This window comes from Fistularia commersonii, chromosome 10 (genome assembly GCF_037954325.1).
Source record: "Fistularia commersonii isolate RoL2024-O1a breed Wild chromosome 10, RoL_Fcom_v1.0, whole genome shotgun sequence".
Classification (NCBI taxonomy): domain Eukaryota; kingdom Metazoa; phylum Chordata; class Actinopteri; order Syngnathiformes; family Fistulariidae; genus Fistularia; species Fistularia commersonii.
In genome coordinates this window covers 10,475,089-10,499,557 of record NC_141293.1, presented here as the reverse complement: position 1 = coordinate 10,499,557, position 24,469 = coordinate 10,475,089, and the positions used below count along the sequence as shown (strand labels likewise).

The 24,469-nt window shown below is 42.6% G+C and overlaps 1 protein-coding gene across 1 annotated transcript in view; it reads right to left on the bottom strand.

Moving 5' to 3' along the window:
- The window catches only part of fhl3a (four and a half LIM domains 3a), a 31,942-nt gene extending 8,486 nt beyond the window's left edge, over nucleotides 1-23,456 (bottom strand). The window contains exon 1 of the mRNA XM_086153691.1: nucleotides 23,189-23,456. The gene's annotated coding sequence lies outside the window, so the exon portion shown is untranslated. The remainder of the gene's footprint in view (nucleotides 1-23,188) is intronic.
- Between the last annotated feature and the right edge of the window lie 1,013 nt (nucleotides 23,457-24,469).

The following is a 24,469-nucleotide window of genomic DNA, read 5'->3' as shown; positions in this document are numbered from 1 at the left end:
AAGACAAAAAGCCCAATCACACAGGATCCGTCATCAAAGAAAGTAGCACCCCCCCCCCCCCCCCCCCCCCCCCCCCAAGGCTCGTGTTTCATTCATCTGAACCCTTTGTGACTCAGAATTCTTCACAACTCCGGGTTGGGAAAAGATCTGACACCTGCTCCGAGTTCAATCTAGCACAGGTTTTTTTTTTTTTTTCGCAAATATGACGATGAATTCCCGAAAACCGGAGAACCATCTTCAGTGACCTCAGCACATAAATCAGAGAGTGTCAATGCCGTCCAGCCCTGCAGTCGTGTGTGTATGTGTGTTGTTGCAACGGTCTGTTCACAGGTCTGTAACAGCAATCAGTCAGACTCGGCTCCTCCAGAAAACTGCCAGAGTTGTTACATAGCAGAGCGGCACGGCCTCACAGATCATCAGTCCGGTGGGCTCCGCTTTCACACAGGATCGGCTTTAACATTAAGTTTAATGTCTGAATTTGCCCGGTGGTTCTGATCACATTTGCTGACCCTGTATGACCCGAGAAAGTTTGGTTGCCCATTTTGATATTAAAATGACTCCTGTCCTTCAGATCGCTTCTTTCTTCCACCTTTGTTCCTCCCGCTATTAAACACACTGCTCAACTTGTGCAAAACTCTGGCCAAGATCACTCGACTCCCATATCTCAGTTTAATGGCTGCACGGCTACATCTTAAGTACCTCATGTCTCACATTATAGTAACCATGTGGAGGTTATGGCAGAATATCAGAGTAAGCAGCTGTGGTTTGCCTGTGTAATGTACTGCAGGGTCTGAGCTGGCAAGTCCGCATGTAAACATCAATTGAAGCGCATTTGACTCACAGTCGATCACAGAATCCCATCCGTCAGCTCAAGTGTGCACAATATCAAGATTAGATCGACGCAGTCTCGGGATGAAAATGAACGCCGTGTTCTTAATGTTATCTCTGATCCCAGGTAGGTATGCGCCGACTTGGCTTGCCTAGTGAAGCGAGAGAGACTAGGCATGAGTCACAAAACCGAGAAACCGGCGCTCTGACGTCCGACGTCAGCTTTGATTTCCAAAGCAAATACGGCAGCTGTTAATTGGCCTCCTCAGTTCACATGCATCATCCGTGTATCCGCGTGCTGGAGGGCTGCAGAAAGTAGGTCAAGTAACTGTTTCGGACAAATCGCGACACACATTTCTTTCGACAGTTTGAGGAATATTTTGTCTAATTTGCAATCCTATAATTACCTGGAAAAGTTCATCAGAGCTATTCTTTGAGTTCTTATATTAATCACAACTGCAATCTTATAAAATCTTGTCTTGTTTCCCCTCTCCCCTCAAATCATAGTCTCCAGAGACAAAGAGCAAGAATAACTCACAATCAGAGATTCAGAGGACTGATAGATATATGTTACTTTACAAGTACAAAGGGTCCCTTTTGACCTCCAGGTCTGACAGTTTCCATTTCAAAACTTAAAATATCAGCGTTTAAGTGGCCGATTTCAAGCCCCGGACGATTGAGCTCCCACAGGCAGCGGCGTGACGTCAGTGACTGGCCTCTGGGACAGAGGACTAAGATGTGCTGACCCAAAACCCTCAATCCACAATCTATGGGTCGGATACGGGTCACAGACAGCCGAGTCCCGGCTCCCCCAAGGCTTTGTATCTACTACTTTGTTTGCAACCTTCCCGGCAAGGGTCCATCTCCTCCATGTCCAGGATTGGGTGACTAAGACCCCTACCCTGGGTTAATAACTCTCCCAAATACCAGAACTGTGACTGAATTTAGCCCCCTGGGAGTTTAGTTCAAGGAAATCACTCTTTCTTCCACAGTGGAAAATAGCCCAGGAATATTGAAGTGAGTTTAATGAAAGTATTGCAGCAAAAAAAATCTCACTAGCTCTCTTTTTTTCTATTTACACTAAGTGTTTTCTGTTTGTTGCCATTATTTCCTTATCATATCACTCCATCAACTCAACTGTTTTTCCCTGTTAGATGTTCTGAGTTAAAGTAAAACACATACCCTGTATTTTAGAGTAAACACCAAGGGATTATGGGAGAATAGCGTCATAAATTACCATTTAACTTGGCCTAAGTCGAATTATAAGTGTCATCTAAGTTCATCATCATCTTAACATGTCATATGTTGGCTTTTAATGAAACCCTTTGTGATCTATGTTTATACATATCCTTGATTTTTATTTGTTTTCAATTTTATCTTATTTTACTTTTGAGGGGGGCATTCAAACAGCCTTTTACTATTCCACTTGTTTTGACGCCCTAAGATAGAAAATGAATTCCAAGGTTGCATTCTTCTAGTCATCGCTGAAATACGGGGTGAAGTTCAGGGCCAACCGAGAGATACTGTGAAGCCACTGATCTATACAAGCAGACTGCACGCTGTTGCCGAGCAACGCGGTCATGCTTGGTTACAGAAGGGCCAGCAGATGCCGTGTCCAGTTTGGTCCCATCGGCAGGACCGTTAATCCCCAGCCCAAACTCTGCTTACGCTCTGGTTGATTCCAAATGAGCAGTCCCTACTCCCCGCTGGGAACAAGCCTGACCCCTAATTCCTCCTTCCCCGCTGTCTAGTAAAATAATCTGCTTTATAATGCGTTTCACGATGACCAGACAAAGCATGTGACATCAACCGAGCGGAGAAATCACCTGGGCTGAAGCAAATAGCAAAATCACCTGGACTGAAGCAAAATAAACAGCCCTTTTGTTACGTTTATTGCACGGACTGGAGATGAGTTCATCTCTTTGGATGTCTACTGTTTTTTTTTCTTCTTTTTTTTATCACAGCATCTTTTTTTTTGTCTACCATATTATCTGACTTCACTGTAGACAGCAAAGTAAGAATGTCAATGTACAGGGTAATCATACTGCCACACTGTAGACATGACTATGCACTTTGAATCTTCTATGATAGAAATGTTACAATCTGAATTAATGCTTAATTCACGTTTGGATTCCCACATTTGCGCATTCAAACCATTAGTTGTCTTCTTCAAAGTCGGAACTGAACAGCTTCAGAATTTCACAGTAATTGCATTACTCCAATGTGAAGAGGCTAAATGTTTTGGCGGCATGAAGCTTTACAGCCCCCCAAAAATTGATAAATTAGCGACATCATTGTTGAAGCTGCAGTGTTAGAAATAACGGCTTATAGTCCAGAATTTACAGTAATCAAAAAACATGACATGTCTTGCCAGATGATGGCCAAAAGATGGGTTGTTTATGTGAAACTGAAGTATTTAAGATTGTTAGTTTTGTTTTTTAAGGCCGGGCGATATGAGCTTTTTTATTCAGATATCAACCAAATGATGACCTTTTCTACATGGACTTGGCTTTTTTCTTTCACTATAGTGGTTGGTCAGTGGGAAGGCCTTTGAAGAATTCACTTTGTTATCAGGTTGGTTTTCTAGTGAGTTTTATGTTTATAGATGTATTTCCACTACACTTTTGATACGATAAGCGTGAATTTTACAGCGAGTTTTTCTTCTTCAACTGTTCACTCACTTTTGACAATAAATAAACTAACGGAGAAGTCAGGCGACACAGTGGGACAGGAAAAGGAGAGGGTGACGTGCAGAGTGTGGGATCTTAAAACTTACTGAGGAGTCCTAAATCAAAATTAGAGGAAATTTGGATTTTGGGTAAATGTGTCCCATCACACTGCTCTCTGTCTGGCGTTTGGAAAATATCCAGACACAGTAAAGTTATTGCAACCGTGCAAAAGTACAGTACCGGACACTTTGGTTATATCATTTAAAGGACTGGTTGAGCATAATGAAAATAAAGCACAATTTATAAAGCACACTTCAGAAAGCTCAGTTTTTTGAGTGTTTGACAGAACCCCAATGGAGATATAATTTGCTTTTAGTTAATTCCAATACAGAAGTCCATTCTGCTGACTACAATGTAAAAGGCAACCACACACCATACTAATGTTTCAGTACATGTGATATGAAGGACTTCTATTCCTTTTACGGGAGGAATCTGAAGTTACTTCCCCTGGAATCTGTCAGATTGAGCGATTTGATTAATATGTCTGACCGTTCGAAAACATTGACTTGAGGTGTCGGAGGATTTTCCGGTTGGCGAAGATGAGGAAGATGCGGATGAAATAACGCTCCCGGTGGCTTTCCGGTGTTAGATCAATGGAACCCACTGTCTGAATGGGCCCATTGAGCTTCTTATCGCAAGAAGAGGAAATTGCTTATGAGGGAACGATAATCCCGCGACCCAATCTATAAACAGATGTGTCTATTCAAACAAGCTTGCTGATAATGGAAATATACAATAAAATAAAATAAGAAGGGAAAAAAAAACTGTAAGAAGCCTCAGTCGTCAGAGTTCATACAGAAAGCTGCCACCCACTTAGTTATAACACTTAGCACCTTCAGAACATTTGATCTGAAAGTTTAAAATCTGATAGGATGCACAATGTACATTAAGCCAAAACACATAAAAAGGAAAAACAAAGAAATTTATTTACAGGGCAGTGATTGAAAACTTTTGCTTATTATGATTTGTTTTCTATATATGTATATAATGAGGAAGTTGGTAATCTCCATGACTTCCTTAAGAGCAAAAAACACGCAGCCCTGCGCAGAAACAGGAACTTACTCCCCTTCTGCTGCGACGGAGGTCAGATGAATGGAAAAAATCCACTTTGCTCTGCAACTGGAGCACTAATGTAACCTCCTGAGACCTGAGGCTGGATGGTATGCTCTTTCAACAAAAAATGTCTCATTGGTATTTGATATGATAGAACCTAAAGATTTATATAACTAATGATTGTCTTTGAGGGCAGTACAGGGGGGGTTAAGTGGTTAGCACTTCTGGCTCACAGCAAGGTCTCCGGTACGAAACTGACAAGGAAACTCATCTGTGTGGAGTCTCTGTTTTTTCCCTGTGGATTATCTGGTTTCTTCCCACTGGGCAAAAAAATGCAGTAGGTTAATTGGAGATTGCCGGACGTGTGAATGAGAGGTGAATGGTTGTATGACTCTATATGTAGCCCTGCGATTGGTTGGCGGCTATTCCAAGGTGAACCCTGCCTCTCATCCAATGACAGCTGGGATGGCTCAAGCCCCCCCCCCTCATGACCCTGACTGCAGGATAAGCGTTATAGATAACGCATGAATAAATGAATGATTGTCTTTGAACAAGGAGTGCTTTTTGCAGACATATAAAAAATGGTTTTCATGCACTCCAAATGTTAATTACCTACCAAAAAAGCAATAATGACTCATAAAAGTCGATGAGGATTTGCATCTTGTCCTCTTTAGGATCATGATCTGTTTTGCTGATTTGTGTTGTTTGCTTTTTGCTGACTTGTGTGTGGGTGTATTTGAGATAAAGGTGACTTCGAACGTTGCAAAATAGATTTTTTGCTGAGGCAGGAAAACCATTTTCCTCTGAGGGACATTTTAAAAGTTCCCTAATCAAATTAAACGGTTTAGCAATCTCGCGGGAGTCAAATGGCATCTCAAGTACTTTTTCCCCCTTTTTGGAACGAGGACCGCGAAAACGGAAACGGGCCACCCGCAACAATGCGAGCACCGACTTTCATTTGCAGAATGTCGCCAGAGGAGCGAGGAGCAGGGTCGGGGGGGTCGGACTGGAAGGGTAGAGCGCAGACAGACACTGGGAACGCTAACCTGTCATTGCCCCAGACTTTCAAACAGCAGCTGGCGTGGAGTGGGAGGTGACGGAGGGCTGGAGAGAAGGCCAGAAAGATAAACAGAAGTGGGGACAAATGACTACCTGCAGCCCAAAATGCTACCGCGCCTTTGTAATTTGTTCCCTGGTGGAAACTTTTAATGACCATGAGAATGTGGGGTTGTGACTCGGCGGCTTTTAATATTAGGGCCCCGCATGTTGACCTGAAACAATGAAGGGCAGCTGGTTTTGAAAGAGCCTGAGTTCTGGGTTTGAAGAGTTGTCGAGAGCCCACAGTTTGCTCGGTGCCTTTTAAGACAGAAATGTGTTCCGACCTGACATTTACTTGACACACCAAGACTTCTCGATGGCACGCTGGCGAAAAAAAGGGGGGAGCCGCGGAAAAATAAATGCAAATGTCTCCCCATCGCTCTCCTTTTTCACTGGGCCAGTGTTGAGCCGGGGCCGGGCCTCCTCTGCTCTCCACCGACACCAAACAATAACATCGCAATTACTCTAAATCACACAGTACTGTCCCAACCCATTGCGAAGGGGGAAGTTCAGAAAGAATCCAAATTTATTTTTGAATCACTGCATGTGGATGGCCAAAAGGCTACATTTTTGGCCTACATTTTTGCTTCCTTTGAAGAAGAATAAGAAGAAGTAGAAAAAAATGCTGCCATACATTAGTGCTTCACATCTGGTTTGCATCGGGAAAACTATGCAGAGGACTCCAGTGTGTGCCAGTGGAGGTTTTGGAGAGTCACTGCTCGGAGAATGCAAGGTTGTCTTTTTTTTTTTTTTTTTTTCCTGCACGCTGGTATTTGCTGGTAAATGTTTAGATGGCAGGGAAGAAGTGGAGAGCAAGTGAGAAAAAAATCAGTAAACCTTGAAAGCTAGCATGATGGTTTTTTTTTTTCTTTTTCTTTTTTTCACAAGAATCTGCTCGCTGATGTTAGAAAGCGTGTTGAGATGGTATGAAGTGTGGTGGATATAAGAAACACATTAAATAGACAACAGAAACCACTAAGAGCAACCATACTTTCAAATTCAGTGCTGGGAGATCTTAAGCTCATGGTTGCTCATGGCGTAAAATGTATATAACTTCCTTTTAATAATTCTCGTAATTAATCCGACAAACCCGTTGACTTCCAGTCTTGCTTGCCCCTGTCTCCTCCCCCTGCGCAGACGTCGGCTGTTAAAAGCCATCTCCATCATCAAGTTTACACATTCCATGCGACTGTTTGTCTTTACATTGGCCCCCGCAATTGCAACATTTCCAGGACGACACTGGGTCTGGCCCGGTGTCGTTCATGTCGGGTGAAATTTTATTTTATATGGATCACAACACAGATGTCTCATGACGCTTTCCATGTAGAGCAGGTCTGGACTGCGCTCTTTAAAATGATCTACGGAGACTCAACATTCCTCTGTGAGCAAGCATGTGGTGACAAAAGTGAGGAAAAAAAAAACGCCTCAATGTGGGCGGCCTTCCGCCTCAACCAGCTGGGGGCAGAGATAGAAAGCAAGAGTGTGATAGCGACGGTGGGGTATTAGGGTTAAGAGGGACAAGTAATCTGTTACTAATAATCCCTGACAGTTGCATGGTAATATCTAACAATATGCAATAATAACTTCAATCTTCGTGAAAGTAGTAACAAAGGTGTGCGCTTGGCAAAACTGCTGCAGTATATCAAGCAAAGCCCCCTGGGATCCTGTGAAATGGGAGAGCCCAGGAACTTGGGAGAAAGAATCACATGCATTTTGTCTTAAAGGGCAAAAAGGTGAATCGCCTGCAGTTAGAGTGGGGAAACAAAATATTTTATTCACAGATTTATCAATATTTAGTATTGTTGTAGCCAAACTGAAAGCACTATATTAAAGAGGTTTAATAAAAGTGAGAGATTAGAACTACTTTGAGAGCTCAGTTTGCATTCAGAAGGCATTTCCATATGAGGTTGCGACAGCCAAATACAGCCCACTTGTGTCTCATTTCGAGACCCATATTCGAGCTTTATTTTACCACTTTTCTTTTCAAACCAAAATTCTTAATGCGCATTGCCAAAGTTTTGCCAACAGACCCCAGAAAGGGGATTAAAAACAAATAGCCAGACAATTTGACCTGTATGCAGATGAAGACGGGGAAAAAATCCAATCCGTGAGACAGAGAGACCGTGACCGTGATGTCATGAATAGCTGAATCATCATTTTTGCGATGACTGGCTACTCACTCTGACACGGAAAATCTGTGTCGTTCGGGATCAAAATATTGGAATTGGGTAACAAACGCTAACGCTTAACACATTTGTCTTTTCCCCGGACCCGGTGGAGAATCACTTCAGTATGTAGAACTTGTAAAGACGTCCAATTTAAATCAAACAGGGCAGCGTGACAAGCCCGGTCTTTTTTTTAAGCCTCTGGTCAAGATGCAGTTTTGACAAGACTAACCTCCGGCAGAAGAACAGAAAATTATCATGATGTTGATGATACATGGATTTGAGGGAGAGAAAAAAAAAAAACAGACAGCTGGCGTTAAACTTCATTTTCACGTGTTCCTGGTGACATGTGGGCTCGGATCTCATTCATCCAGCGTGAACTTATTGTTGTATTACATTGGGCAGCTTGAATTGATCTAAAATGACAAGTAGATGAGTCAATCACATTAAGTGAAAGTAAAACATTGAATCGTACTTTTTTTTTTACGAAAAAAAATGTCTGTTTTGAATTGTTCAATGTCATTGCAAGGAAAAATCAGCTGCTGCTTGAGATGGATTTGCTTTAAAATAAGCTACCGTGTGTGGATTTCACGCAAAGATCTGGCGATCGATGTACCTTTTCAAGAAATCAAGGTCGACGGTTTTGCAGTTGGTAAAAACAGAAGAACTTTGTAAATCTGGTGGGGCTGGATGTCAGTCAAGTGTAGTGTCATCCATTTGTAGAAATTAAACAAAATAAAAAAAATTAAGGATTTACTAGAGATACAAAAATTTCAAATCAACATGGCTGAAAGATTTTTATTCTCTAGGTTCTAAAAGATTGTCTTCTCCTAAGGCTGTATACAGCCAGCCATTATGCATCCCCACCAGTGCTACCCTCGTCTGTCCTGATACTAAAGTTGACCAGATATGGTTTAATGAGTTTAACATGATCAGCATTTGCTATTTAATGTTCATGCCAATCTAAAATAAAATTACTCCTGTTTTGAGGCAAAGCGCTTATCATTTGCGTTAAAGTAAAGATCTTAATAACTCAAACAGCGAAACAAATTGATTACCCCTGCATGAGGACGTCTTAAGAGGAAAGAAATAAGAAAAACAAAGGCAATACAAAACAAAAAGGTTTAGGGTCTCAGGAAGTCATGCAAATGTGGAACAAAAGTCCCGGAGAGCCTTCAGCACGCTGGTCAATCCCAGGTGGTCTCCTAATGTTGCTGACTCAGCCCGAGCAGACAGGACATCAAGGGACTGGGCTAAAGTTTCACAGGCCGCACACTCAGCAGTTCGACCGTTGTGCCACATACAACCGCGCATTACACACCCGCAACTGCTAGTAATTACTTATAATTAATCCAGGCTTGAAGCTCAAGGCTGCGGTAGTGGCATCTGACCTTGAGGTTGATCGACGAGGAGAGTTTCTTTCTTGAGAAAATGAGCAAATAACAAATAAAAATCCAACCGAACCAGATCGATTCTGTTGTTACCGAAATGGGAACAGATAAAACACCCACCTCTCCCGCATCCGGCTCCGAGGAGGAGGCGCTCATGCAAAAAAAAAAATAAAAGCATTACATCGGCCGTGAAAATTGAAAGAGGCCTTCCAAATGTGAAACGACTGGGATGAATATCTCAGAAGTAATTTCCAGTACATACAGCCATTTTTCCCCCTGGTCAGAGGCGTCGTCTTGGAAACGTCCAAACACTGTCCTCTTTCCACAGGATCACAGACCTCTTGGCGGTGATGTTTTGCCCTCATTTCAAACTCCTAGGGAAGGTAAAAGCTCGCATTTCTAATAGGATTCCGTGGCGATGCGGGGAAACAATGTTTTGCACTGTTAAATAAAAATCGAAAAGAGGGAGGTCAAAGAAATACATTAAGCTGAGCAGATGAAAGGAGCTAAGGCCTCTGCTGTATAATGAATGTCAAATCAGATGGTGAACTTCAGAGTGGAACTGATCATATGAAAAAAAATTAATCGGATAAAATGCATTGAATTGTGATTCATCCCTTTGCACCGATTTTTTCATTGCTCAATTATATCTCCGTCAGCCTGCTATTACCTGTATAAAATACAAATAATGTATAAGATACAATGAGGGTTCATCTCCCCCACTCCCGGACCCCCTTTGACGCAATTGCTGAGTCTGTTCAGGCGCATACGCTCCAAATCAAAAACGCAGATTCCCACGCACATTCGTAAAGCTCGCAGAGAAACATCCAGCATATTGTGTCTGAACCCCAACCCGCCCCCGCGGAAGGACAAAGTCGCATGGACCAGAAAAACACCTGCAGCTGCATGCATGAGCAGACACACACCTCTGGAGTCGTACATGCAAACACAAAGCAGGGGGGCAGATAGTGGGATCAAACAGAAAATAAACACGGCGGCCCTACCGGGGACAATGGGTGACTTGTGCAGGAAGAGCATACACAGCCGGCAGCTGCATACACACACACCCGCCGCTTGTTAGAAATGCCTTTGTGAGGACTTCCCGTTGAGCGAAATTACCTCTTACACTGACCTGACTATCTCTGGCTCTTCTCTTCAGTTCAGTGAAGATGATAAGATCGAACTATTTGATGCACTCGAGATTTTTTCCTTAAGTGGAAAGATTTTTTGTAAGAACATCACAAACAACAGGCAGATTGTAAATTCAAACCAGACCGAGGCACTGGAACCGACTTCTGCCAAGCCACCCTCCTTACTCGTTAACCCTTACTAGTAAAGGAAGCGATGTCACCGCTGACGGGCATGGAGGAAGATTCAGACTGCTCCACAGGATTAGAAAAAACACAACGAAAATACAATTTCCATCCATACTTCACTGGAGGAACCATAAAGTTCCTCCTTAGAATTCATCAGACTGAAGCAGGAAAAAAAAGACAAATCTTATTGGGAAAATTAGACCATCCCGTTTATCGTACTCTATTCAAGACATCTTAAACCATCACATTTAACTGTTTGAAACAATAAGAAAAACTTGCATGAAAACAAAGACATTGTATATAATGTGTGTGTGTGTGTGTGTGTGTGTGTGTTTATTTATATATATGTAATGTGTGTATGCATGCTTATGTATTTACATATATATGTATGTATGTTTATAATAGTGATATCTAATACCCAAGATCGCCCAATGATGATTGAGACCCAAAAAGTTTCACGCCTTAGTCTCCCATTGAACACGAGAACATCCAAAAGAAGAACTGAATACAAGGGAGTCAGTGGGTCAGTCGAGTATTTTAATAAGAAAATACTGTGCTGCCCATTACATCGCACAGCCACACTCTGTGGGTTTAGTCTTACAGTCATTGGCATTTGGGTAACTTGAGATCACATCCAGCTGTATTATAAAACTGAGTCAGAGAGAGAATGGTCACAAAATGTTGCTATGTTTATACATGTAGTCAAAGGTTTTCCAGCTTCGGAAGACTCTGACGGCATCAGAGGTGAGAAGTAGCCAGTAGATCACGGACTAACATTTGATAAACACCCCCGTGTTTGTAGTTCGTCAGTAACCCTAAACCTCGACGTGAATCCATCGACATTGATTTTCAACGAAAAACCAAAGAGCGAAATCACAAAGAATAGTCCACGGTGCAGTGCTTGTGGGGGGGGCTGCAAAACTAATATACTCCTAGGACAGCTGTGTTTTGGGGTCTGTGTTCAGTGTTTGCTGTTTTTGTTTTGTTTGTCTTCGTCCAATGAATTGCACAGTGGTAGAGGTCACTGGGATCTGGGTTAGGGGTTAGGGAGCATCGGGGGTATGTCCCAGCTCCCAGAGGTAGCAGTCAGGCCCTGTGGTTGGAATGAGCTCACTTTAAAGTTGCCCATAAATCACACCGCCGTGCAGCCCAGGACCGCCTCCACCCTACTTGACAGCGTCTCTGCACCCTTGTTGTCTATCACTCCGGGTTCAGATTCCCTTTGTTTTTGCGCCCTTCGCAGCTCAGACTTTCTAGTGACTACATCTGATGCTCAGATGGATCGCGCTTGATGGACACTTGGTCTGTAGGTCAATCAAAGATGAGGAATCAGCTCTGGTGCGTGTCCTGCAATTCGCTCTGAAGGTCAATAGCCTCAGATTTATTCCAAGGTGGAACATGTACAGTATGTCTATGCTCAGGAGACCCATTGCTAAATGTACCATATGTAATATCTCACTCGCTAACTTACGATAAATTATGAGGACATTTATTGCAACATTAAGCGTACTTGTGAGTTTTTGACATTGTCAACCTATACTCAGGTACTTCTTAGCACTATTTTCAGTCAAGTACTTTTTTTCAATACTCGCTGAATTTTCAGTAAGCAAATTATCAAAACTTTGTGAGGCTCAATCGCTCAAATGGGAGCCTATCCCACTTTTCACAAATATAAATTTAGACACACAACCTAATTTGTGTACATATTATGTATGATTGGGTTGATAAATTGTATGCAGCAACCATGTGACTGATTTGTATTGCTGATGTAATCAATATAGTTTAAGGCATTTAATTAATTTGCACATGTATAAAAAAACATTGCTCTCGTTAGTAGCCATTTAATCTCGGAGTTAATTTGAACCTGAAGAAGAGGAATTCGGACTTCTTATGGATAGTTTCTTGACTTTGCCAGAATTGACCTGCAATCCGTCAGGTCTTATCTCCCAGTGTCACGCTGGGATTTCTTTATCATGCAGCCATGCAAAACACCATTTGTCTTCCACGCCTAATTCATTATCGCTGATAAAATGCAAAATACCAGTTGCGATGGTTAAATGGGTAGATGACACAAAAAAACAGCTGCTTCGGTAAACACTGATAGGGCGGTTGAGTTATGCTGCTTGCCCAGCAGATCAGTCTATCTGTCTCGATCTATTTACCACGGCTCCATCCAACTCTTGCCTGCCCTCATTCTGCCTTTGTTCCGCTCGATGTTTTTGCAAAGGAGTACTCCTGGCTTTGAGGGATGCGAGAACAGGGCTGAACTTAAAACAGACGCAAACGAAACGAGGACCGCCGTAACGGCACCCGGGTTCCTGTAACGGCTCTGCTGCTACCTCATTAACCAGGCCAGACATAAATGTAAGTCACACACCGTCTTAAGTAAGAGTATATGTGCCTCTTCTATTTTCCTGCTTATTAGACGTTCAGGATTCATTGGCACAAATATACAAAAGTTAAAAACACCCTCAAATGACGTGAGGAATCGCTCACGTTGAGCGGCGGCCACTCACGAGCAGCGTGCGTGACCTCTGAGAGTACACTTTTTCTTAGGTTCTGTCTCCAGCGATAATTAAACCCCTAAACAGTTTCCACTCTCCAGCGTTGAGAAAGCATTGCAATGAGATGAGGCATGGGGGTTGGTAAGCAGGGTTGAATATTTCCACAGTGAAGTCATGGTGCTTGTGTCATAGACCCTCTCCTTTGCCTTGCTCACCGTCTGGCCCCCATTTTACCCATTGATCTAATTTCCATTGCAAACACTGGATGTGGTTCTGTTTGAAGCTGGATGGCTGGGACCATTAAAGCGGTAACAGAATTGCTAGCGTATGATGGACCCGGGGAAAAGAAAACGGGAAAACATTCTGGTGACGTTTGCCAGGCTCTCCCGGTGGGAGAGGGGGACCGAGTACACAGAATCCGTCGTTTTTAAACCGTGTTTTGTGAGAAAATCTCGAAACCACTTTACACCTGGTGTTAACAAGCTTCTCGCGTCCAAAAAGTGGCTGCTTTTAATAAACATGTGGCAGCGCTTCCACTTGTGTTATTCGATACGGAGCCTTGGTATGGTCTCTCTCACGGTGTTTTAGTATCTGGCCCACTTGTTTTAAACTGCTTGTGCTCCTCGACGTGTCAGCGTCTGGAGCAGGTTGTCCAATATATGGTTACCAACACGCTACATTTGCACTTTAAAGATGCTTGTGGTCCGGCTTCATCTTTGTAGGTGGTTTGGCCAACAGCCAATGAGGTCTACAGTCCGTCACTGGAGTCTTACTCTCTACATCAGTAAGATTACTTCATTCGGAGTCATGAAAGCCGAAAAAACTACGATAAGACAAGTTGTGCAACGAGCTTGACGTGAATGAGCTGCAGTTGTCAGCCGATTTGAGGATAATACGAGGGCTCTTCCTTTCATGATGTTCCAGTGTATATAAATGTTTTGATGAAGGACAAGAGAGGTCACTTTTCATTGAGATGAAAGCTCTTAGCTGATGCTGACCGCGTTTCAACCAGGACGTCTGAAATTTCACTCGGTCAAACGAGGAGGAAACTGCTACAAAAGCACACCGCCTTGCCATCTGCCATAATCACAGTGTAGAAGTTAATTTCAAGATGATTTTAAATACCATGTTCCTTTGAGTAATTTTGTTTATTGCCACATTTTGAGTGACATGGAGGTTTCTTTGTCATTTTTGCTGAATATGTGAATGCAAAAAAGATCTTGGTTTCTTGAAAATGAAAACATAAGTTCTGGACTTGGAAATATTCTTAATGAAATCCCTCAAACCGAGTGCCGTGTGAAGGAACCCTTGGAGCTAATTCTATTTCAGGTTATTTCATATGTATTCAGATGATATGGCGACCATGCTATTACCTGCTCGCCTCCCTTGTGTCAAATCCCTTATCTATTCACATCTTGGCATGCTGCATCACCTTTGTAACATTTCCCTCTGGTGAGCGACTTGACTTGATTGTTTTAAACAAATGTAATTTACACGATGTTTGCCTTTATGCCAATGCCATCCAGTTTTTAAAGTTTATTTTCTTTAGTAAAACCGTTTTTCATCAGATCTATGCAAATGTGTGAGAGCAGTGGGGAAATATTTGTTTCCCCCTACACAGTCAAAAAAGAAAACGATATTAATGCTCCTTTATCCAAAGGGGGCTTCCAAGAAAATAATTCAGCTAAATAAATGTGCTTCTGCTCATTAAATGAAGTCCCAAAATTCAATGGGTGTCTTCTGCTCACCATCAATCTTTATGAAAACCGCCCTGCATGTTTCTTGAAAACGAAAACATTGCCGCCTCAGTAGTGGTAATGGCAACTATAGTATTCCCTGGTGATAGGTGTTAGGGTGGGGGTACAAAGGGGTTGCCAGTGAGTCACTTGGCATGTATATGTTCCGGTATGCCTCTGGTCTAACTCCATGTCTGATTGCTGCAAACATCCTGAGCTCGATTTGATCCGCTGGGTCCTGAAAACGCTGTCGGACAAAGCAGTTCATCAATTTCTTTTTTTGGAATGAGGGTGTCTGCTTTCTGCACCCACTGTACTATTTGGTTTGAACTGGAATGGACATTCATGCATTTCAACAGAAACCCTATAAGACTGAAGCGTTGCTGGACAGCGTAAATACATGCTAAGGGGATTTGCATGTCTTTGATTAAGTTGTTTCTGTCTATGACGGCCTGTTGACAGAGGCGACAGTGAAGTGCTGATGTGTTACAGTCACTCCTTTTCCCAAATCGTCCTTTTCATTCTCTCCAAACTTTGGCTAAAATGCCAAGAACTCCCCTCCTACTTTCCCTGTTGCTCGTCTCTGCAATAAATCAGTGTCATCCCCTCATTGAAGGGGTTGGAGTCCCTTTATAGCCTCGCCAAAGACACTTTCTGCCATTTATGGTTCATCCGTGGTACTGTAAAAAAGGATGGCCTGCATCCCATGAAGGTGAGAGAACACAGGAAAGGAAAGAAATATGATTGCCGCCATTTTCTTCTCCTCCAGCCAATACACTTGGGGCGTCACGATCAAAAGTCCAGATCCAAGTCACTTTTGTTAATGTGCAAAGGCAGGGACCCAATTCCATACATCTGTACTATGTTAACAAATAAATCATGTCAATTTTTCCCCAATGGTTTTCAATTGAATAACACAATAAATCATTTCGAGATGTCTGATATGGTTCTTAATCAAGTACATAGCTCGTGAGACGCCTGCTTATCTGAGTGATGCTGTGAGTTTCTGACAGTTTTTTTCCTTGCCAAAACAGCCCGGTCAGGCATTTGGTGACAGTAATTGACAAGGACAGAATGTAGTCTGTCATTTGAGCGACGTTGCTTGCTTTTGGAGTTTGATTAGAATTCCATGAGCAGGCTGTGTCCCGTTTGTCAGACCCAATTTGCATAAAGTAGATTTTCAGTGTTTGTGCACATTCAAAGAGAAAATAAAGCGCTGGCTATCATGCAAACGAGAGAGTGGACACCAGAGATGGTGCATCACTATCGTTGAACAATTGTTCCCTGCAGAGCGCAGCTTAAGGAAATAATACAAACATGTTCTCCAGGGATCTTATCACAAATCTTGTTAGCAAAATAATGGGAAAGATAATGGGTTACAGCCTCATAACCACTGGCGGGTGATAGATTCCACCGCAAGTTGTACTCAGAGTTTACGGCGCATGTGACAGCTGGTGTAAAACAAAGATTCGAGTTTATATTGAAGCTGATAGTGAAGGACTTTGATCACTCCCTATCTTGATCTGTTGGAACCCCCCTAAAATGCAACTGATTCCAAAGGTGTCCAAAAGCCATGCCAAGTGCTCCATCTTTGATAGATTTATGGATTGGTGACAGATATAAATCCGCTCCTTGGTGTTCTGTATTGCTGCTCCCCAGGCTTGTTTCAGCCTGTCTCCTTTGTAGAGATTACTGTCTATCAAGCACAACCAGAGAGACGTACAGTATGCATGAGGGCGAGAGTGGGTCTGTATGCCTGCGAGTAGTCGAAGTAAAGACAATGGCGAGGCAGCACTCTGGGCAAGAAGTCACATTCTTGGAGGCTCACTAGTTTCATCATGCAGTGTTGGGATTGTAAGTGTTTACAGTCGGTGAGAGGAATGCTCTCCCCCATAGCTGCACGTCAAATAAACAGCCGTCCATTTATCAGAGACAAGATAATACACATCTACATCGTACAACCCCAAAGTTCAACAAGTCACGTCTTTATGGCTTTTTGCTGGTACACGGTTGCACAATCGAGAGTAACCACTGAGAAGAAAAACACAAATTCCCATGACTGTATTCTGTCTGCAATGATTTCACCGTCTGGGTTCCGTCTTTGCAGACGGTGAACCAACCCCGTTGATTGTTTGGGTTGTTATCAAAGCGAATGCAGTTGTGGCAAACTGAAGTTACTAGCCAGATAAAGTCACAGCCACCCAGCGGGCATGGAGGTAGCGATGTGGTGAGGCAAACAACACACACTAAATCACCTCGATGAGACATCTGTTAAGAGAACAGTCATGCTTGGATACCGTCGCTGAGAAAATACAATCTTGCTAGGGTTTACCGTATTTTGAAAGGTGGCATTTTTAGCTCCAGGCATTGTTGCTTTATTTGAGGCCTGCTGTGCATCATTCTGTGGTTAAGAGCTGCGTGCCATATGGTCTCTGAGTATTTCCCAATTAAGTTAGTGTGCAAGAACATCCAATGGGAAGGATGACGGCACCGCGCTACTTGTAGACATAAAACAACTCTGACAGCCCAGGCCAATGGTTGCTGTGAAATACTTGGAGACTTATGTAAAATACGACTAAACCCATTATATGATACCATGGTAGGTAGAAGAAATTAAAAAAAAAAAAGGGATTTGGTTCTAAAGCAAACTGCTGGCACTTTGCGACAGAGGTTATCCAAACTTAATGCCAAAGGACCAACAAATTAATCATAATGTGATTAGATTTGATGTTTGAGCCGTGAGCTGAGGTTTGGCCGTGTCCTCGCAACAAAGTTACCTTGTGAATTGGAGAATTTCTCTCCACCAACGTGTCTGTCTTCTATTAACTTCAGGCTAATGCTGTGATTTAGCCAACAGCTCCGATCCAATAAGACATTTCTTAGATGTATTAAGAAATAGAATCACATTACCAGTTGTATAAAAGCGCAATGTTGTTGATTATGTAACTTTCGCTTCCTCTACTCTGTTTTCCCACAAACACCTGTTCCTTGGTTGCCAATGTATTGAGAAACTGATATTGAGCAATGATGGACGTAATCTAGTAAAGGTGAGTCAGTCAGACCTCCTGTACACATAATTCCATGGAAAAAAAATCAGGCAGGGCTTCCTGAGATCCCTCTCCAGAGAACAAACAGGTACGATAACCTGATTAAGATAAGGGAGTCTGATTTATTACGTCACGCCACTCCTTTCCTTTCAAAACTGTAAAAGTCAAACGCTTCAGCCGGAGCTCGCAACCTGTCACTACGAGTAAGGGCGCAGGGCAACAGTCACTGCTGATTCACAGCTCTCCTCACTGGTTCACACCACTGACAGGACGTGATGATGTAGCGATGAATCACCTCGATTTCAAGCCCCAAAACGACACCTGTTTCTCGTGAGGCGACAAACAGGAAACGGCGATAGGGTGCAAACACCGCAATTGTATACACGTCTCTGACAATAACCCAGACGACGCGAAGCAGACGGGGCGAGAAGAGCGAGATGCAGATATGAGATTATGAATGGAAATTGCTTTTTCAACTGAAAACAACATTTTGTCTGAGAGCCATGGGTAAGTGCTAGGTGTAGACCTGTAATTGTATCCCTTGAGGAATGTAATTACCACATTAGCACAGTCAGTTACCTCTTAGGCTCCTTAGCTGCCTATATAAAGTTTATGTTCTCTAAACTTGAACTCATGGAGCGAAAACTGGCACAAAGTCAGAGAGAAAGAGAGCAGTCCTGAATGACTGGACTGTGAAGAGGCGGAGGAAGGGATATTACCTCCCACAGGGGCCCGGGCCCAAAGGATCAAATTTCAGACATTTACCAACAAAGCTTACGCGGAGGAAGTCTTGTGCCCCTCACAATAACACCGCAGCACCTGGCCGTCCCAGTGCAGGAAATCTGAGGTCACTTCCCCCCTTTTAGGGAATGCAGACACACTCCTGCTGCCAGCCACGTGCCCCCACAGCCTGTAAAAGCGGGGGCTAAAACAGAAGGAGTGTGTATCCATGATATCTGAACTGTGGCAAAACACACTGAACTTCTTTGTTGTTCTACTGATGAGGTCTGCGCTGGTTAACTTAAATAGCCTATGCCCCCCCCCCCCAAAAAATATAAAAAAATATATATATGCTATCCCCTCTTTCTGGATAGCTGCAATAATTTTATTTTGTATTTAACCCTTTATTTATTTATTTATTTATTTATTTATTTATTTATTTACTTACTTACTTTTTTGTTTATTTAGTTATTCATTTTTATGCTTTTTTTTTTTTTTTTTTTTTTTTTTTAAACACAAAGAATCTTGTTGGTTTCTGTGAAATTTTTAGAAGAACGTTATAAACAATAATACAGATAGGGAAATTCTTGTAGATGATAATTGCTTTAATTATGTGTTCATTTCAATTAATGGAGATTATAATCTGGGGCATCATCCAGTGGGATGGACAGTTAGCCTTAAACAGAATATGAAAGGCTGTGATAGTCTGCCAGTTGTAAAAATGCCTGAATGAATGAGTAATGTCAAGTCATACTTTTGGCCAGAATGCCATTCGCATCACTGATTTATTCATTGTGTATTAATGAATACGCGCTTATCCTGCACACAATCATGGAAGGTTGGCTGCAGCCAATCCTGGCTAGCGTTGGCCAAGAGGCGGTGTTTCATTTGAATCAGTCACCCGTCGTTCAGGGGGCTGCGTATTGAGACATTAAAACTCTTGCCTTTCTCAACCACACCTGAACTTTGGCCTGAAGATGGACAATGGGGGGGAACCCAGCAAGGCCGGGCGTTAACATGCATACTCAACAAAGTAGCTGTGACGTTACTCCAAATGAAAACTGAAAATGTGAGTCTGAACACTATAGTCCAGAGTTGCCGTATTACAACAGCTATTTGGATTTTTATATTTATATTAATTCACTGATTTTAACTATGAATAACAGCTCTTGAACCTATTTCAAAAATATAATTTTATGGTTAGTAGCGACATAAATTGAAGGTGGGAATTCAAAACAAAAGCCATGAAATGCAAATCTGCAGGAGTGGATTGCTGTTTATAAAATCACCATATCAGTTTCCGATCCCTGTATCTTTACACCTCTGATAACCGCTTATTTGCTAATCTCGAGCTCAGATTATCGAGATGCGACAGGCAGGTAGGAGCTCCTCAGCTGCTACTGACCGTCACTTCAACTGATCGGACTGACAAATGTTGCCCAGGGCGCTTTGCATCAGCTGTCGCTCATTACTGCGAATTCTTTCAGGCCGACTTTTAACACGTCTGGTATGTTACACCGCAGCCAATGTCCATAGGCCAGCCATCCGAGCTATGTCAAGAAACAACACGCGCGCTACTACTCTTACAAGTCTTTCCCTACTTAAAACAAAGCCAGTCACGTTAATCGTCTACCGTTTGGTGCATCGAATTACAGCCTTGTGAAAAGCACGTCTCCGGTTTTGTTTTCCTTCTGTCAAAGTTGTTGTAAAGTTTACAGAACTACTATTGTTTTCTTTTTACATTATTTGTACAACACAGGATCAATCTGATACATTTATTTATAGTTTTATAGTCTGTTTAGGTTATTTTTTTAGCCCCGTTTTCTATTCTTCAATTCTAGTTTAGTTTATTTTATCACAAAATCCAAATATTTCAACAGTAATCCAATATTTCAACCCACTAACAGTTCTTGTAGTCATATTGGCTGCTCTGCATTAACCATCACTGCATATCTTGACGTAATTATTCACATAAACTGGTTTTAACACCTATATAAAAATGTAACATACTAAATATAAACCTGTACAATTCAAAAAGAGAAATGAGCAAGCTGATGCGAGTGTCTCAGTTGCAAAATATGAAATACATATATATAGAAATGACAAGAACACAATGTTGTAACTGGATTTGACATATTTCAGATTTTTGATGTCTGACATTTGGATCTAGTAAAAAACAACTTTTCAGATTTAATGGGCTGCAGTTGTTCTTTCGGCGGAAGGTGAATGTATTAGATCAACAATGGACTGAGAGAGGGCTGAGACGGGGGTCTGCAGTGGCATACAGCCATCAATAAAGCCTCTGGTATGGAATCCGAGTGAACCGGGACATCCCTAACTGGGAGAAATGTAAACAACGCAAATTTGTTCAGAGTCCCCTGAAACAACACAGAGGGACAGCTGAAGAGAGCCGAGGGGGGGGACGCTTGGACACAAATCAATATTCTGCTCCCGGAGCCACCTGCAACCACTTGACCGCTGATTTTCCGTCATTATCGTTGGCCCGGTTTCAAACAATGCCAACCCCCGAAACAGCTGCAGCCGGGCCGAGTTGTTTAGCCGCAGTTCCGCTGCAGTTTCTCGCTGGCTCTGGTCCAAGCACCACACGGGGCCTAACCTTTGGAAAACACAGAGACCTCCAAAAGAGTACGACCGGTGAAATAGAGGAGGAAGAGGAGGAAAGCAAACAAATCTATTATACAGCCCGTGGGCTCTGTCAAGGCCAACTTCCAAGACGCTAAATGGGACAGAATGGAAAAATATCCTTTCAGCGGTGAAAATGCGGTGTGATGCTCGGAGTTCCTCCTGCTGTCATTTATGGAGTAACTCAACCCCTAATTCTAGCAAACCTGCCTAAATACATGCGTAAAAGAACTCCTTGAAGTGAAAATCACAAAGGCCTTGAAAAACGAGGTGGTTACACCCACGCAGGAGTGACCAGGAGTGATGGATAACTGAGCTGTGTCTCTAGTTGGACACCAAACACCCAGGATAATCCAACTTAAAGCAGCATTGGTTTTATACACTGCAGCCAATCCGGGTTGGGGATAGTCCAATCTCCATTTGTTTTTCGCCTAAGGGCCAATCAGAGCCATTTGTTTTCTAAAATGTTACTTCTGTGACACATAGACCGCTTCCTTAGGAGACCCTTCTTACTTTCATATTTAAAGTATTCAAGAGATTCAAAGAAATTCAAAGCGTTTATTGTCACATGTATTGTGTAGAAACGTGTTTCCTACTTTGCTTTCCGCAGTGCACTGGCATATGTGCTGGTAGAAGAGTTCCCAACCTCCACAGCCGTAAGTAAGTAAGTAAGCCCCGCCAACACGACGTGTCTGAGTATCATACTTCCTCCGGTTGTGCAAATCCACCACTAAGGTTCATCCAATGGAAAATGGACGATGACTTTTCAATTCCATCAGACAGATTACGTGCAACTTGGGATGGAGGTCCTCTGACTTTGCATCCAACCCTAACCCTTCTGCTTGCAGCGACACGTCAGGCAACGGATCTTCCAAAATAACCGCACGGCCTCCTCCGCTATTCACTTTTAGCCGATACAGCGCCCGGCCTCGGGTCACCCTTGCCCTCCCCCACACACTTCACTTCATCACGCGCGATTCAACATGTCAACGGGCCAAACTTGTTGCTGCAACACTATTTGTCCACGCAGAGATGTGAAGACGTGCCCCGAAACTACCCCGAAGGCTTTGGCGCAGACACACCCATCCCAGATGCTGCCATAACCCACTTCCTGCCTCGAGAGAGAGTGAGAGAGAGAAAAAAAGAAGCAAAATTTAGCTGGAGGGACTTTGCCCTCTGAGGTTCTGAAAGCTCCTATGACACAACAGTTGTTCCTTAATCTTTCCTCCAGCAGCCTGCTGTGCTTCCCGGCACCGAGGAGCTCTACATTAGATGCAGGGTGATGTCATGAGACCGTGAAGTGAGAGAACTGGAGAAAAAGGAAAAAAAAAAAACAAAGCATGCATGCAGGGGGAAAAAAAAAAAAAGTTCCGTACTTGTCACAGGAAGTGGTTTCTCCTCTTTTTTTTTTTTTTATCAGAAACTCTCTCTCCTTGGCGGTGTGTTTGACTAAGGTTCAAAGAATTAAGGCTTGTCACTGTCAGGCCCACGCTTGCCTCCATCCCCGATGACGAGACAGCTCACACAGAGGATGACGAGTTCAGATATGAGCTAAACATGCAGTAATTCCTTTGCACCCACCCTGTACTAGGACTACTATTACTACTACTACTACTACTACCACTACTACTGTTTAACAGGACTAATACTTATAACACTGAGTTATAAACCCAGCTTGTGGATGTGAAAACTCCCCTGCAGCAGGTATTCATGCTGCTGACCATGAAGTCCACATTTCACGCCACTGATCCCCCTTGTCGCCATTCATTCTCATTTAAAAACCCATGGCCATGACGTCACTCGGCGCACATGAAAAAGTCCACAGTGGTGTAATTATATTTTCCACATGGTTACGCAGCTGGATAGTGCGTGGGAGTGGGAGTGGGAGTGGGAGTGCGTGTGTGTGTGTGTTAGATGGGGTGTCAAGAGGGTTTTGGAGAAGGAAAGATGAGTCCTACCGGGACTAAAGGTCTGAAGTTCTGGAGGCACCTCTGCAGCCTGACAGCGGATCCCTCTCCTCCTCTCCGGTGTCGGTAGCGGCGGCACCGGGGAACAGCGCGCCGCAGCTCCGGAGAAATCGGCGGCGACAATAACCTTCGGGTGGAAGTTCAAGGGGAAAAAATTGCAACAAAAGAAAGGAAAAAAAATAAAAGAGAGGCTGCTGTCAGTCTTCCGGGCGCGGCGGCGGGAGCAGAGCAGTGAGGAGGGATGCGGCTCGCCGGTTACTTTTTGTTCCACTACTGAGGAAGTTACTAGTGAGTCACAAGATCCCGCCCCCCCACCCCCCTTTAAAAAAACAAAAACAAAAAAAACTCCCCCTTTACTCACCTCAAATGAAACCGTCAAGCCCAAGAGTACTGGGTTTATGTACTGTACACATACACACACGCGGAGACAGTTGTCCGTAATATAGCCATTCATTCATCAGTTTCTGTTCAATTTGGATTCTCTTTCCTTATCCAATTAAGCATGTATAATGTTCATTGAAAATCATCTAGACTGCAATTAATTCATGTGAAAAGGGGGTGGAGCGCCCAAATAATGAAAAAAGTCTGGTAGAAGTCAGTTTTTAGGAAAGCCAGGAAAAAAATGACAATCGCAAAAAAGAATACAGGAAGAATAAAACCTAGTTAATTAAACTACTGGCTGAAATTAACGGGAGTGTACAAAATGATCGTTGTCTTATGTCTTAAAATTAAAGAAAATGATTACATGTTTATGAATTGGCAACAAATTACAAAAGAAATAAACAAGAAATCACATCAATAACATCTGAAAATTATTTACTTAAAATTAATAAAGAAATAAAATAGAAATGGGGGAAATGTCACCCCTGTTACTTTTCATGTCTGGTTAGTTCATGCTTGTTGTCAAAAATATAATACAATAATAATAGTTTTTTTTTTTGAGATTCCATGAGATTTCCTTAATTTAAAGACAGAAAGAAAAAATATTAATTCGAATAATTTTTGAAGCTGACAGATGTTTTTGACCTTTCCATTTGATGTTTTCTCACAGCTTTTCATGGAAATCCAATGTGATTAATTCAAAAAGTGAGCCTCGCTCTTGGTTAAAACTTCAAAATAAAAAAGAATTACTGTTAAAAATCAACTGACTTTTCCCGTCCTATCTCTGACTCCCCTATCACACAGTTTTTCTTCATCAGGTTATTCAGTGTGATTCTTTTATATCATTCTGGCTTTTTTTTTTTTACTTTACAGTTATGGAATAAAAGCAAT